This window comes from Canis lupus, chromosome X (assembly GCF_011100685.1).
Source record: "Canis lupus familiaris isolate Mischka breed German Shepherd chromosome X, alternate assembly UU_Cfam_GSD_1.0, whole genome shotgun sequence".
NCBI classification, from domain to species: Eukaryota; Metazoa; Chordata; class Mammalia; order Carnivora; family Canidae; genus Canis; species Canis lupus.
Window position 1 is genome coordinate 32,291,188 of NC_049260.1, and position 17,697 is coordinate 32,308,884.

Sequence of the window (17,697 nt, forward strand, 5' to 3'; positions counted from 1 at the left end):
GGTTTCCTGTCCCACTGCCAATTACTGGTTTTCAGACCTGCCCTCATAGACTGGGTACTGGTGAGAGTAATGCTCCCCCCCCCCCCCCCGCTTTTTTTTTTGGTTATTTGTACAGTCATTTGCACCATAGATTTAATGTAACTCTGCATATTGTGGGCAACAATATCTAGCTAGTGATACCCTTTTTAACCTCCATATATACTGTTTACCTATGATTACACTAAAAATACATAATTTCAGAACTCATCAGTGCTTCTTATTACAATTAATTTGCCAGAAGATGTTCTTCTAAGAGATGTGGTGAAAATCCAAGGATTCCATGGAAGTATTGCACCAGATTTTGAGGTCCCATAAAATGATGAGGTGTCTAAAAAGACCCTGCTCTGTTTAACCACTCTAGTTTGAAAGTCTAAACTCCTGTTCCTTGATGTTAGGCAGATCTCCCGGCACTTTTGGGCATAAAAACTCGTATACATTTTCTTCCATTTAAAACTTCACTGTTGGGATCCCTGGGTGGCACAGCGGTTTGGCGCCTGCCTTTGGCCCAGGGCGCGATCCCGGAGACCCGGGATCGAATCCCACATCGGGCTCCCGGTGCATGGAGCCTGCTTCTCCCTCTGCCTGTGTCTCTGCCCCCCCGACCTCTGTGACTATCATAAATAAATAAAAAAAATAATAAAATAAATAAATAAATAAAACTTCACTGTTGGATTTCCTTTATGCCCACTTTTTTTCTCCTTTGCTCCTTCAGCTCCTACTAGACCTTAAGATCATGGAATGAGGAGAGGAGCATGATCTGCTCTTTAACTCTTACCCCTTCACATCTCTCTCCTTAAGTATTTTGAGGGGAAGGAAGGGGAAAGGGGACAGATGTCTCTAACTTAACTACTATTGCTCTCCTTTTTGGCTGTCACTAATTCTTTGGTGAACCTAATTTTAAGTTCAGTGGGAGGTGCACGATGTTCTTCAAGAGGTCCCTAAAAGAAACCTCTGCACAACACAGTTCTAGGAATAGGAGTTACAACTCGGTGTTGGACTCTTCTAGCCCCTTCCCCAGCTGGCTTCTATCCTGTGCATGCCTCACATCTTGTTGTTGGGGCCTTTTGCCTGGCAAACAGCCCTCTGGGACAAAGTAGCTGCAACATGGGTCAAGTTTCCACAGGATCTACCTAAATGGTGGGAAATTCTTACACCCTTGTTTTAATCTTCAGAAAAGGTCTGTTCTCTACCTTGCTTTTCCTCCAGTCCACAGGGAGCAGGAGTGAGGTACATCAGCCATTCCACTGCTTAAGCAGATGTCTACTCGGAATGAAATGTCAGTGTTCTCTTCATATACCTAATCCAAACAACTGGATTTTTTAGAGCTCTCCCCAGTAGTTCAAAGCCTTAGGGTCTAAAGAGTAACTGTCACTGTGAAACGTGACACGCTAACCTAGCATGTGCAGTAGCTATCCGGGTGACCCTATCAGCTACCTTGCTACTATTTTAGGATGCGTAATTGCTTGATAGGTGGTACTGTCCTTGTTAGAAATGGCTCCCATTGGGCAGCCCGGGTGGCTCAGTGGTTTAGCGCCGCCTTCAGCCCAGGGCCTGATCCTGGATACCCGGGATTGAATCCCACGTCAGGCTCCCTGCATGGAGCCTGGTTCTCCCTCTGCCTGTGTCTCTGCGTCTCTTTCTCTCTGTGTCTCTTATGAATAAATAAATAAAACCTTAAAAAAAAAGAGAAAAGGCTCCCATTATCTAACAGTGAGCTGCAATCAGTCACTGGAATTGATGAGAATGAAACTTTCACATTCAAATTGGGATTTGGGTAGAAACCTAGATCAGCAACTTTGCTTGTTAAATCGTTATGCATCTACTAATTTTATTTGAAAATAAAATGGGTTATGCCTCCCATAGCATGCTAGAAGGAGGTTAGCTATGAATTTAGAGAACAGGGTTTTACCTATTTCCCAAGGAATACTCTAAACCTCTCCTTCCACAAAAGGAAAGGAAAAAAGTCAGAAACTGTCCATTCTAGGATGAGACTGAAATGTAAACTGACACAATATCCAACAGACAATGTGAATTTTTTCTTTATTAATGTTTTCTGTCTTTGTACATAAAACTGCTGTAGGCTATTAGGGCCAAAAAATAAGTTACCAAGAAGTATAAACAATTATGAATATTTTAAAAAGTAGCTACTTTGATAAATGTATTCAGACAAGTGGATGAAAACATATCACCATATTTCATTGATCACCTATTCACACTTTATATTGATGTGCAGCTTATAATCAATAACATGTCATGGATTAATTGAAAGCATTTTTTTCTTTTCTAATACATAAAAAATAGTATGCTTTTCAATTCACAGTATATTTGATAATGTAATACAGGAACGAATCACCTGCCCACTCAAAGATTCCCATCTGGGTGCAGCCACCACTGTAAATCAGTTTCAGTTATAGTAAGTAGCTGCTGATTCCTTTAATATTTGGGGATGTCACTGTTTCCCCTTATCCCCCCAGTGTTAGGGCATAGTCTCCCCTAAGATGAGGCTGATAGTGGTTCTCATTAGTTGGAATATCAGTAACTGTAGAAATAAGATTTCACTTAGCCAGTTCCAAGGTACAATAAAATCAGTGGCAAAGGGAATTGGAACTTTGTGATAGCCCTATATTGTTAGCCTTAGGTCTTAGGGTGTACCCTCAAGCTGAAACAGATGATTTATTCCCCCACTGCATATAAAACAACCAAGGAGCAAAAAGAGGGCTCTGCCTTTTCTTCAAGTGTATGCTTTAAAGACTTGCACTAATGCCATAATGTAAAACAGCATTATTATTTGAATGTTAAGGTATTTTCCATTCCCAAAGATAATATTTGATACTAGTCACTGCTTGTCATGAATAGACTAAAGGCTGATTTTTCCCTCCATTCCATGGCTAAAGAAAGATTTCATGGAATAGGTTCCAATAATATTTATAATTGATAGTCTATGAAAACCAAATCGGTCAAACTCTTCATTTTTCAAATAATAGCCTTACAGAGGCCCATTTACTCCTTTTTCCATAGCAGGATACTGATTGGTACAGCCCAAAATAGGATCCAGGTCTCCTAATTCAGTGTCTTCCTCTCTCCCCTTCCCTCACTTTGCATTGAACACAGTTCTCTCCTGATTTGATTGGTGATAATTTTACCAGGGGTTTTACCAAGAAACAAATTACCTCTAGGTTTCTTATCCTGATTCCCATTAGGCCATTAAGACACATCACAATATACTTATTCAAGTTCAGATATGACTGAAATGGAAACATTGGTGGCTGGTACTTAGCTGGATTTTTAATTTTGCATTTTAAAAGGCTTGAGAACAATACCGTTTGGGACAGGCAAATTAGGTAATATTCTTCCCATCTCTGGACCAATATTGTGAATGCCAAAAAGACTAATGATACATGTAACTTCTGACTGTAATTGGAACTTGTGGCTTTTGATTACTAACCTCCTACTCATAAGCATCATACCATGTAGCTGATACACTTGGAGCACAAAACAGGATGTCTTGAAGAGGAGTAAACCTAATAAAACTTGCAATATAATAGGACCAGTTAGGAATGAATATAGAGGTAGGCTGAGATTTCCTGTTATTATCTGAGAAGTGGCAACCTGAACTTTTAGATAATTCTGAATTTGTTTTGTTTGATAGTAAGATAATTTTCAAAGGAGCTGTCTTTAAGCTAAATAAACTGATGAGGTTTCATTATAATTCCAGATTAATGTCTGAAGATGTAGAAGAGATGATAAAGAATTATTTCTATTTATAAAGTTAATGAAATTTTTCAATTCTACAGAGATTCATTTTTATTACTTTGAAATACATTGTTATAAAGATTCAGGTGCATACTAATAACTAAAATGAGATAAATTAGTAAAAATAATAATTCCCCATTAACTTAGAATTTATATTAGCTTTTCATTCAAACTATTCCATTCCAGGGGTGCCTGGGTGGCTCTATTGGTTGGTATCCGATTCGATTTCAGCTCACGTCATGATCTTGGGGTACTGGGATCAAGCCCCACATGAGGCTTCATGCTCTGTGTAGAGTCTGCTTGAGAGTCTCTCTCTCCTTCTCCTTGTACCCACCCTTTCTCAAATCTAAAAAAAAAAAAAAAGAAAAGAAAGAAATTCTAATTTGTTGTTTTCCATTTTAAATATTTATGTATTTTAGAGAGCATAAGCACATAAGCAGTTAAGGGGTGGGGGCAGAAGGACAGAGGTAGCCCCTGATGTGGGGCTCAATCTTACAACCCTGAGATTATAACCAGAGGTGAAATTAAGAGTCGGATGCTTAACCAACCAAGTCACACAGGTACCCCTATTGTTTTCTATTTTAAAATACTAAAACTTAGGGCAAACTCTAGACAAAACGGAGATAAATAATTATGTACTAGGGATTTTAATATCTCTTCACTTTATCATAAAAAAGCTATTTTATTCCAGTATACAACATTCTTTTTGCCTCTCTACCAGCTCCTGTATTATTCACTTCTATTATCCTAGGAATCCTGTGCAGGTTGATTATGGACTGCCCTCCCATCAACATTCTTGGAGAGGAAAGAAAGTAATTGCCTGAATTAATGGATTCTAAGTTACTAATGAATAGAAATGAGACTGAAACTGTTGATTACTGATCTAAAAACTACTTCACCCCCTTATTCCTTACTAAAAGAACCCCAATTTAGGAGAGTAATAACGTATCTAGATAAATCATAATTAGCCTAAGTCAGGCATAGCAGTATTGTTCCTTTTTTATGACCTGTAATCTCTTCTCTCATTCTTGATATTGCTAATTTATGTCTCCTCTCTTTTTTCCTGATCAGTCTTCTAGACATTTATCTTTTTTTAATTTCAATCCATTTAGTTTTACGTAGTCGACATATTTTTCTTTTGTTCCACTGAATTTTTTGCTCTGTTATCATTTCCTGCCTTCTGTCTGCTTTGCGTATAGATCATTCTTCTTTTTCTAGTTGTTAAGGTAGATTTCTTTATTTAAGATATTTCTCTTATAATCTTGTATGATTTGAATCATTTGAAATGTATTGAGACTTAGTATGGCCTAGAATACGAATTTTCTTGGCAAATAATCCATGTGTATTTGAGAAGAAGGTGCTTCTAAAGAGAAATTAAGTAGTCAATCCCATTAACAATTGCACCCAAAAGCATAAGATACCTAGGAATAAAACTAACCAAAGAGGTAAAGAATCTATACCCTAAAAACTAAAACTACAGAACACTTCTGAAAGAAAGTGAGGAAGACACAAAGAGATGGAAAAATATTCCATGCTCATGGATTGGCAGAATGAACACTGTGAAAATGTCAATGCTACCCAGGGCAATTTACACATTTAATGCAATCCCTATCAAAACACCATGGACTTTCTTCAGAGAGTTGTAACAAATCATCTTAAGATTTCTGTGGAATCAGAAAAGACCCCGAATAGCCAGGGGAATATTGGAAAAGAAAACCAGAGCCGGGGGCATCACAATGCCGGATTTCAAGTTGTACTACAAAGCTGTGATCATGAAGACAGTGTAATACTGGCACAAAAACAGAAACATAGATCAATGGAACAGAATAGAGAACCCAGAAATGGGCCCTCAACTCTATGGTCAACTGATATTCGACAAAGCAGGAAAGACTATCCACTGGAAAAAGGACAGTCTCCTCAATAAATGCTGCTGGGAAAATTGGACAGCCATGTGCAGAAGAATGAAACTAAACCATTCTCTTACAGCAGACACAAAGATAAACTCAAAATGGATGAAAGATCTAAATGTAAGACAAGAATCCATCAAAATCCTAGAGGAGAACACAGGCAACACCCTTTTTGAACTCGGCCACAGCAACTTCTTCCAAGATACATCCATGAAGGCAACGGAAACAAGCAAAAATGAACTATTGGGACTTCATCAAGATAAAAAGCATCTGCACAGCAAAAGAAAAAGCCAACAAAACTCAAAGACAACCTACAGAATAGGAGAAGATATTTGCAAGTGACATATCAGACAAAGGGCTAGTATCCAAGATCTATAAAGAACTTATTAAACTCAACAGCAAAGAAACAAACAATCCAATCATGAAATGGGCAAAAGACATGAACAGAAATTTCACCAAAGAAGACATAGACATGGCCAACAAGCACATGAGAAAATGCTCCACATCCCTTGCCATCAGGGAAATACAAATCAAAACCAAATGAGATACCACCTCACACCAGTGAGAATGGGGAAAATTAACAAGAGAGGAAACAACAAATGTTGGAGAGGATGTGGAGAAAGGGGGGACCCTCTTGCACTGTTGGTGGGAATATGAACTGGTGCAGCCACTCTGGAAAACTGTGTGGAGGTCCCTCAAAGAGTTAAAAATAGAGCTACCCTCTGACCCAGCAATTGCACTCCAGGGGATTCACCCCAAAGATACAGATGCACTGAAATGCCAGGACACCCTGCATCCCGATGCTTATAGCAGTAATGTCCACAATAGCCAAACTGGGGAAGGAGCCTCGGTGTCCATTGAAAGATGAATGGATAAAGAAGATGTGGTCTATGTATACAATGGAATATTACTCAGCCATTAGAAACAACAAATACCCATCATTTGCTTCAATATGGATGGAACTGGAGGGTATTATGCTGAGTTGAGTAAGTCAATCAGAGAAGGACAAACATTATATGGTCTTAGTGAAAGGGAATAAAGGGGAAAGGAGAGAAAATGAGTGGGAAATATCAGAGAAGGGGACAGAACATGAGAGACACCTAACTCTGAGAAACAAACAAGGGGTAGTGGAAGGGGAGGTGGATGGGGGGATGGGGTGACTGGGTGACGGGCACTGAGGGGGGGCACTTGATAGGATGAGAACTTGACAGGATGAGCACTGGATGATATGCTACATGTTGGCAAATCGAACTCCAATAAAAAAAAATACAAAAAAAAGTGCTTCTAAAATGTATTTCAGACTTTCCTCTGTTTTGAATATTATTTCTTCCTTTTTCTCTTCTTTTTCCTCCTAATTGTAACAAGTAATACCACACTGGTCACCTGCAGAGAAGAGAGCTGTGTGGCTTTGACCCCTGAGAATGTATTACCTATTCAGAAAATTATTTTAAGTTTTAGAAATAAACAATGATAACTGAATTATAGTCGTGGCTAAAAATATACACAAAACCTACACACACACACACACACACACACACACACACACACAGAAGGATTCTCAGTAGTAGACCAGAAATGATGAGGAATTCTTGGAAGATAGGTAAAGCAAGATGTTATCAGATTAGTTAATTCAGGTAAGTCAATACATCTGCATGGAAAACCAATCACATGCAGAGAAATCTCAAGAATAGTTTTACTGCAGCCGGTCCCAGGTCAACCATGAGATTAAAGAGCTACTCTGAACAGATGTTTTATCTGCCCTGCTCTGAGACGTCCCCAAACCCTACTTATATTGTAAGTAAGCAGTTATAGTATTTGACCTTTCAGCTCCCAAAACTACACAGCAAAGACATTGAGTGAGGTTGAGACAAATGCAGACCAACATAGCAGAAGGGAAACAACTGAGGCACATCTATCTAGAAAGAAGGGGAAAACACTACTCTTTCATCATCAGAATTGCCATCTTTGTTTTGGCAAGAGGGAGGGTCCCTATCTTACCTGCAAGTATCCTGCCATGTATCCCCAAGGAGGAGACTGCTCCCTTATTGACATATTGTGCCTTCCTGTTCCAAGGAAAAGTCTGTTAGTGAAATGGACATCATAACTGTGGATTGCATACATGCTAATTACCTAGGCTAATCAAATGTGCCTTTTTTTTCCTAAATATGGACAAAGGTTTGTAAAATAATTCTGGAAAGTGAAAAAGAAGGTCATGATCAAAAAATGGAACAATATCTGAAGTTAAAAAAAAAACTACAGGAAACAGGAGAAAACTTCAAAAAATTTGAATTTACACTCAGAATTTTAAGAATATGAATTTGAATTGAATGAGACTGAATTTGAATAAGAGTCTGAATTTGAATTTGAATAAGATCAGCCTGTGATAGGCTCAGAGAACAAAATAAAGTACTTGGGTAGACACACTATCGCAAAATTTAATAAGCGCCAGGTGCTCAGCACAGGGTCACTCTGCCTCACTCAGGCTCCAACAGAACCTAGAACACAGCCTTTGCGGCCCTCGCTGAGCCGGAAGTGCGCCCCCTTCCCTGGACGACATTTCCGGTCCCCTCCCAGAGCTGTCTCCCATCTCAACCGCCACTTCCCTCAGATCAACCGCCACTGATTCGGGCTCCGGCCTCCCTCACCGCTCACGCTGGGCAATCTCCGAGGCCACCACCGAAGTCGGCCCCGCCGTTGCCCACTCCGTGGCTCTCGTTTCCGCGACGTGTTCGCCCTCGTCCCGGTGCCCGGGCCGCCAGCCATGGCCGCCGCGCCCATCTCCCAGGTTCGCCAGAACTAGCACCCCGACTGCGAGGCCGCCGTCGACAGCCGGATCAGCCTGGAGCTGTCCGCCTCCTACGTCTACCAGTCCATGGCCTTCTCCTTCGAGCGCGACGACGGGGCCCTGAGGAACTTGGCCCGCTTCTTCCAGCGCCAGGCCCGCGAGGAGACCCAGCACGCCGAGATGCTCGTGGAGCTGCAGAACCGGCGCGGGGGCCGCATCCGTCTGCGCGACGTCAAGAAGCCCGACCGCGACGCCTGGGAGAGCGGCCCGAGGGCCACGGAGTGCGCCCTGCACCTGGAGAAGCGCGTGAACCAGAGCCTGCCTGCTCGACCTGACCTGCACCGGCTGGCCACCGACCAGAACGACGCCCAGCTCTGCGACTTCCTGGAGGCCCGCTCCCTCCGTGAGCGAGCGAGCGAGCGAGCGAGCGAGGCAAGGCCATCCAAGAGCTCTGGGAGGCTACGGCACCAGCCTGCGCAGCGTGGGGGCCCCGGAAGCCGGCCCGGCTGAGTACCCGTTCGACAGGCTCACCCTGCGCCACAGCCACAAAGAGAACTGACCTGGCACGGACACCTCCCCCGGGCAGGGCCCAGGGCGACTTCCCCTGGGCGCCCCGCCGAGCGTGCATGTTGCAGTATTGCCTTGGCAGAACCTTCAGGTTTTTTTCTTCCAGTTCTGCCATAAATTATAAATAAATAAATAAATAAATAAATAAATAAATAAATAAATAAATAAATAATGAATGAATGAATGAATGAATGAATGAATAAATAATAAAGTTGTTTGGTTTCAATAAAGTTATTTGGTTCAAAACTTTAAAAAGGTCTCTGGTTGATTCCCGTGCAAACCCTTCACCTTTTAAGTTTTACAACAGGTATTCAGGAGTGTCTCTACCCACCAAACCCCATCTACCTCAAATTAAACACTTATAGACTGTGTGTGGGGCGGTGGCCTCAGGCCCTGATAAATGTGGGACCCTGTGCATAGTAAAAGTATAAAAATATTGCCTGAAAATTATGATTAGGGTTCATCTGGGGAAAGAGTGACAGAAATGGGGGTGGCAGAGATTCAAGTAAAGGAGGTCTTCAACTTTACCTGAAAACTTAGTTTGTTACAATATGTAGATACTAATATGTTTGTTGATTCTAGATAGCAAGAAAGGGACCCCAGAAGCCATCATGGCAGAGTACCTCTTTGATAAGCTCACCACGGGCAACAGTGATAAGAGAAACTGAACCTTAGGCTGGCTTTCTCCAAGGTATGAGAGTAGTTGCCTTTGGTCCCCGGTGCAGGACATGCATATTGTCATTAGAAAACTTCCACTTCCTTATAGTGTGCTTATGTGGGATGGGGTGAGATGGGTGATTTGGAGCCCTGGTTCCTGAAGATGCATGTGTATGACAAAAGTATAGAAGAAACATGATCTAGCATTCATAATAGCTTCTGAGAAAGAAGTGAAAAATGGGATTGGGCAGGGATTAAAATAAATGGAGTATTCAACTTTATCTGAATCTTTTTTATTTAGCTCATTATGTCATGCAAGTGTTAATGTTTATTAATTCTCTTTAACAACTTGGGGGCCCTGGAAACTGGCATAGTGGATTACCTGCTTGGCAGGTTCACCCTTGTTGTCAGTGACTATGGGACTGTGTTTTAGGCTTCTCTAGAGACACAGGTATGATTTCAAATAGACATCAGTGCGAGGAATGCATGCTGCCATGACAAAACCTCTGGTTATTAGTTTTTATGCATACTTTCTAATGATTTAGTATAAAGAAAACCCTACTCAGTATAAGCATTGAAAACAAAGATGCTGGGATCCCTGGGTGGCGCAGCGGTTTGGCGCCTGCCTTTGGCCCAGGGCGCGATCCTGGATCGAATCCCACGTCGGGCTCCTGGTGCATGGAGCCTGCTTCTCCCTCTACCTATGTCTCTGCCTCTCTCTCTCTGTGACTATCATAAATAAATAAAAATTAAAAAAAAAAGAAAACAAAGATGCTGAACATCAAATATTTGATAATATGAAGTAGACTGAATCCCCAAGAAAGAAATAATTCATGACATTAATAATTCATAATCATAGAAGACATTGTACAATAATAACCACTCAGTAGAAATTCCAGAAGGAGAAAACAAGAGGTTGTGTAGAGGGTACAGACAATAATCAAATAATTTTTTACAACCACTAAACTCTGGGGCACCTGGGTGGCTCAGTGGTTGAGCTTCTGCCATCGGCTCAGGTCGTGATCCCGCGTCTGGGGATCAAGTCCCAAATAGGGCTCCCTGCAAGGAGCCGGCTTCTCCCTCTGTCTGTCTCTGCCTCACTGTCTATGTCTCTCATGAATAAATAAATAAAATCCTAAAAAAAATAAATTCCAAATACTATTATCATATGTATTTTCTCCTTTAATCTACTAATGTTCTGAATTACTTTAATAGATTTTCCTGTGTGCAGTTATTTTTTTTTTTATTCCTGGAATGAAGCTTGATCATTGTTGATTTGCTTTATTACAATGTTTTGAGATATAATTTAGAGATGTAACTGTATAATTTTAAGGTATACAATGATACACTTACATGTTGATTTGATACACTTACATGTTGGGATTTGATTGCCACCATAGCCTTAGCAAAAGCCTCCAACACTTCATATGACTATCGTTTCTATTTGGTGGTGAGATTGCTTAAGGTTTATTCTCTTAGCAATATTCAAGGATATAATACCATTAATTATAATGATCATACTATACATTAGATCTCCAAAGTTGGTACCATTTGATCAACATCTCCCCGTTTGCTTCAACCCCCAGCTTATGATAACAACCATTCTACTCTCTGAGTTGGGCTTTTTAAGTTTTATATATAATTGACAGAATACAGCATTTGTCTTTCTGACTTATTTCATATAATGTCAAGTTTCATCCAAGTTGTTGAAAATGGCATCTTCTTTATCCATCTATCCACTGATCAATATTTAGGTTCTTTCTATATGTGGCCTAGTGTGAGTAATGTTGCATTAAACATTGGGAAGCAGATGTATCTTTGAGATCCTGTTTTAATTTCTTTGGGATAAAAACCAGAAAAGAAATTGCTGGATCATGTAGCAGTTCTATTTTTAATTTTTTGAAGAGTGTCCACTGATGTCCATACCAGCAGTATTGGTTTATAGTTCCACCAACAGTGCACAAGGGTTTCCCTTTTTCCACGTCCTTGCCATTACTCAATATTTCTTGTCTTTTTTTTTAAGATTTTATTTATTTATTCATGAGACACACACAGAGATTGAGAGAGATGCAGAGACACAGGCAGAGGGAGAAGCAGGCTCTATGCAGGGAGCCCGACGTGGGACCCAATCTCTGGTCTCCAGGATCATGCCCTGAGCTGAAGGCAGCGCTAAACTGCTGAGCGACCCAGACTGCCCCTATTTCTTGTCTTTTTAATGATAGCCATTCTAACACAAGTGAAGTGATATCTCATTGTGGCTTTGATTTGCATTTCCCTAATTGACTAATGATGTTGAGCACTGTTTCATAGACTTGTTAGCCATCTGTACCTCTTTGGAAAAATGTTTATTCAGGTTCTCTACCCACGTTATAATTGAGTTGTATAAGTTCTTTATATATTTTGCATATTAACTCCTTATCAGATATATGCTTTCCAGATACTGTCTTCTATTCCAGAGTTTGCCTTATTGATTTACGGTTTCTTTTGCTATGCAGAAGTTTTTTAGATTAATGCAGTCCCCCCCCCCTTTTTTTTTTTGCTTTTGTTGCTTGTGCTTTTTGTTTTATATCCAAAACCATTATCAAAAAACTTTTTTTCCTGTGTGATCTTCAAGGAGTTTTATGGCTTCAGGTCTTAGGTTTAAGCCTTTAATCCTTTTTGAGTTAATTTTTGGGAATGTTATAAGATAGGGGTCCAGTTTCATTCTTCTGCATGTGGTTTCTCAATTTTCCCACCACAATGTATCAAAGACACTGTCCTTTCCCCACTGACTATTCTTTGCTCCCTTGTCAATTATTAATTGAACATTTATGCAAGAGTTTATTTCTGAGTTTTTGATTATGTTCCATTGGACTATGTGTCTGTTTTCATGCCAGTGCCATATTATTTTGATTGTTTAATTCAGGAGGTACAATGTGTCCAGCTATGTTCTTTCTTCAGATTGCTTTGGATATTCTGGGTCTTTTGTTGCTCCATAGGAATTTTCATAAGGTTTACAGTGAATCTATAGATGACTTTCGGTAGTATGGACATTTTAACCATATCAGTTCTTCTGATCTATGAACACAGGATATTTTTCTATATATCTGTCATCTTCAATTTCATGAAATTCTAAAGTTTTCAGTATACAGAGCTTTCACCTCCTTGGTTAAATTTATCCTTAAGTATTCTATTGGTTTTGATGCTAATGTAAATGGAATTGTATTCTTTATTTCTTGTTTTTAGTGTATAGAATGGAACTGTTTGTGTTGATTTTGTATCCTGTAACTTTTCTGAATTCATTATTTCTAACAGGTTTTTGGTGGAGTCTTTAAGACTTTCTAGATATAAAAGTATATCATCTGCAAAGACAATTTGACTTTTTCCTTTCTAATATGGATGCTTTTTGTATTTCTTGCCTGCATGCTCTGGCGAGGACTTCCAGTAGTATAATGAATATGAGTGGTGAGAGCGGGCACCTTTGTCTCAATCCTGATCTCAGAGGAAAAGCTTTTACCATTGTGGGTGATGTCATAGCTTGTTCTTTGTGACCATTATTATGCTGAGGTATCTTTGTATACTCAATTTGTTGAGAGATTTTTTTACAGATTTTACTTATTTATTCATGAGAGACACAGACAAAGGGAGAAGCAGGCTCGATGAGGGGAGCCTGATGTGGGACTTGATCCCAGCACCCGGGATCACGCCCTGAGCTGAAGGCAGATGCTCAACCACTGAGCCACCCAGGTGTCCCTGTTTAGGGTTTTTAATCTTAAATAGATGTTGAATTTTGCCAGATTCCTTTTTTCTGCATCTATTGAAATGATACGATTTTTAACCTTCATTTTGTTAAAGTGGTATATTGCATTGATTGATTTGTGTCTGGTGAACCAACCTTGCATCCCTGGAGTAAATGCCCCTTGATAATGGTACATAATCCTATTAAAGTATTATTTAATTTGGTTTACTAATACTTTGTTGAGTTTAATATTTATGTTCACCAGAGATATTGACTTCTAATTTTCTTGTGATATCCTTGTCTGGTTTTAGTATCAAAATGTTGCCCTTGTAAAATGAATTTGGAAATGTTCTGCAAATTTTTTTGGAGTAGTTTGATAAGAATTTGTATTCTTTTTTAAATGTCTGGCAGAATCCTACAGTAAAACTGTCTAATCCTGGACTTTTCTTTGTTGGGCAGTTTTTGATTACTGATTCAGTCTCATTACTACTAATTGGTCTATTCATATTTTCTATTTCGTCATGATTCTGTTTTGGTAGGTTGTAGGTTTCTCAGAAATTATCCATTTTTTCTAGTTTTTCCAGTTTGTTGTTACATATAGTTGAACAACATGGGAGTTAGGTGCACCAACCCCCGGGCAGTCAGAAATATGAGAATAACTTTTGACTCCCCAGAAACTTTACTACTAACAGCCTACTATTAACCAGAAGCCTTACCAATAATACAAATAGCTAGTCAACACATATTTTATATGTGTTATAATACTGTATTCTTACAATAAAGCTAGATAAAATGAAATGTTACTAAGAAAATCATTAAAGAAAATACACTTATGGTACTGTAAAAAGTCCACATGTAAGTGGACTTCTGCAGTTCGAATTCTAAGTCAACTGTAATTGTAGTAGTCTCTTTAAGTTCATTTGTATTTCTGTTGTAATTGTCTCCTCTTTTATTTTTTTTAAGATTTTATTTATTTACTCATGAAAGACTCAGAGAGAGAGGCAGAGACATAGGCAGATGGAAAAGCAGGTTCCATGCAGGAAGCCCAATGTGGGACTCAATCCTGGAACTCTGGGATCATGGCCTGAGCCAAAGGCTCAACCACGGAGACACCCAGGCGTCCTTCCTCTTTTATTTCTGATTTTGTCTGAATCTTCTCTTTTTTTCCTTACTCTAGTTCATTGTTTTTTAAAATTTTTTTTCATTTTATCAACATTCTATAATGTAATATCTACATTTATAAATTTTTAAAAATCTTCAAAATCATTCCAAAATAAACAAGTAATATTCCATATGTTCTGCAATTTTTTTTGACTTTCAAAATACTAGCAGTATCTTGGGAGTGTCCTGCCAAGTAATTATTGGAGGACAAAGTTCATATTGATCTATAGGTACTGATTCAAATGTGGAAATGGGTCTCGTGATCCTAGGTATGTCTGGGTATTGCATCAACAAAACCGATTTCCTGAACCCGGGACCAGTCTTCCCTATTTCCATAGAAAATGCCTCTGTCAGAAGGTGCCCAACTGAAGCCAGCTACAGGAGTATTAGCAGGGACTCAGAGTGTTGCCACTGACTCCAAGCAATGGGTAGAGTTGTTCTTGCTTGAAGATCTCCTGACAGAAGAGATGAACATTTTTACCCCAAAGGCTTGAGAACAGAAAGGATAATTGAATGAATGAATGAACGAACAAGTGAATTTCGAGAAAATCAAAGGTGGTTTAAGAATTCCAGAGAGGTTTTCTGATCATTTGATTTCATTTATCCTTTCAAAAATTAGCTGTTAATTTTCTTGGTCTTTTTATTTTATTATAATAATAAATTTATTTTTTATTGGTGTTCAATTTGCCAACATACAGAATAACACCCAGTGCTCATCCCATCAAGTGCCCCCCTCAGTGCCCATAGCCCAGTCACCCCTAACCCCCGCCCTCCTCCCCTTCCACCACCCCTAGTTCATTTCCCAGAGTTAGGAGTCTACATGTTCTGTCTCCCTTTCTGATATTTCCTACACATTTCTTCCCCGTTCCCTTCTATTCCCATTCACTATTATTTATATTCCCCAAATGAATGAGACCATATAATGTTTGTCCTTCTCCGACTGACTTATTTCACTCAGCATAATACCCTCCAGTTCCATCCACGTTGAAGCAAATGGTGGGTATTTGTCGTTTCTAATGGCTGAGTAATATTCCATTGTATACATAAACCACATCTTCTTTATCCATTCACCTTTTGATGAGAACTGAGGCTCCTTCCCCAGTTTGGCTATTGTGGACATTGCTGCTAGAAACATCGGGGTGCAGGTGTCCCAGCGTTTCACTGCATCTACATCTTTGGGGTAAATCCCCAGCAGTGCAATTGCTGGGTCGTAGGGCAGGTCTATTTTTAACTCTTTGAGGAATCTCCACACAGTTTTCCAGAGTGGCTGCACCAGTTCACATTCGCACCAACAGGGTAAGAGGGTTCTCTTTTTTCCGCATCCTCTCCAACATTTGTGGTTTCCTGCCTTGTTAATTTTCCCCATTCTCACTGGTGTGAGGTGGGATCTCATTGTGGTTTGGATTTGTATTTCCCTGATGGCAAGTGATGCGGAGCATTTTCTCATGAGTGTGTTGGCCATGTCTATGTCTTCCTCTATGACATTTCTGTTCATGTCTTTTGCCCATTTCATAATTGGATTGTTTGTTTCTTTGGTGTTGAGTTTAATAAGTTCTTTATAGATCTTGGACACTAGCCCTTTATCTGATATGTCATTTGCAAATATCTTCTCCCACTCTGTAGGTTGTCTTTTAGTTTTTGTTGACTGTATCTTTTGCTGTGCAAAAGCTTCTTATCTTGATGAAGTCCCAATAGTTCATTTTTGCTTTTGTTTCTTTTGACTTCATGGATGTATCTTGCAAGAAGTTACTGTGGCCGAGTTCAAAAACGGTGTTGCCTGTGTTCTCCTCTAAGATTTTGATGGAATCTTGTCTCACATTTAGACTGTTTTTCTTCCAGTGGATAGTCTTTCCTCCTTCATCGAATATCAGTTGACCATACAGTTGAGAGTCCACTTCTATGTTCTCTATTCTGTTCCATTTATCTATGTGTCTGTTTTTGTGCCAGTACCACACTGTCTTGATGACCACTGCTTTGTAGTACAACCTGAAATCTGGCATTGTGATGCCCCCAGATATGGTTTTGTTTTTTAAATATCCCCTGGCTATTCGGGATCTTTTCTGATTCCACACAAATCTTAAAATATTTGTTCTAACTCTCTGAAGAAAGTCCATGGTATTTTGATAGGGATTGCATTAAACGGGTAAATTGCCCTGGGTAACATTGACATTTTCACAATATTAATTCTGCCAATCCAAGAGCATGGAATATTTTTCCATCTCTTTGTGTCTTCCTCAATTTCTTTCAGAAGTGTTCTATAGTTTTTAGGGTATACATCCTTTGCCTCTTTGGTTAGGTTTATTCCTAGGTCTCTTATGCTTTTGGGTGCAATTGTAAATGGGATTGACTCCTTAATTTCTCTTTCTTCAGTCTCATTGTTAGTGTATAGAAATGCCACTGACTTCTAGGCATTGATTTTGTATCCTGCCACACTGCCAAATTGCTATATGAGTTCTAGCAATCTTGGGGTGGAGTCTCTTGGGTTTTCTATGTAGAGTATCATGTCATCGGCAAAGAGGGAGAGTTTGACTTCTTTGCCAATTTGAATGCCTTTAATGTCTTTTTGTTGTCTGGTTGCTGAGGCTAGGACTTCTAGTACTATGTTGAATAGCAGTGGTGAGAGTGGACATCCCTGTCTTGTTCCTGATCTTAGGGGAAAGGCTCCCAGTGCTTCCCCATTGAGATTTATATTTCGTGTGGGTTTTTCATAGATGGCTTTTAAGATGTTGAGGAATGTTCCCTCTATCCCTACATTCTGAAGAGTTTTGATCAGGAATGGATCTGTATTTTGTCAAATGCTTTCTCTGCATCTATTGAGAGGATCATAGGGTTCTTGGTTTTTCTCTTGCTGATATGATGAATCACATTGATTGTTTTACCAGCCTTACCAGAGTGTTGAACCAGCCTTGTGTCCCGGGAATAAATCCTACTTGGTCATGGTGAATAATTTTCTTAATGTACTGTTGTATCCTATTGGCTAGTATCTTGTTGAGAATTTTTGCATCCATGTTCATCAGGGATATTGGTCTATAATTCTCCTTTTTGGTGGGATCTTTGTCTGGTTTTGGAATTAAGGTAATGCTGGCCTCACAGAATGAATTTCGAAGTAC

General features: G+C 39.6%; 1 protein-coding gene and 1 pseudogene across 2 annotated transcripts in view; both read left to right on the plus strand.

Annotated features, from left to right (window-relative positions):
• Nucleotides 1–17,697, plus strand: part of PRRG1 (proline rich and Gla domain 1) — a 146,190-nt gene that overhangs the window by 104,618 nt on the left and 23,875 nt on the right. The gene's annotated exons all lie outside the window — the stretch shown is intronic.
• LOC119878061 lies at nucleotides 7,619–9,221 on the plus strand (annotated as a pseudogene).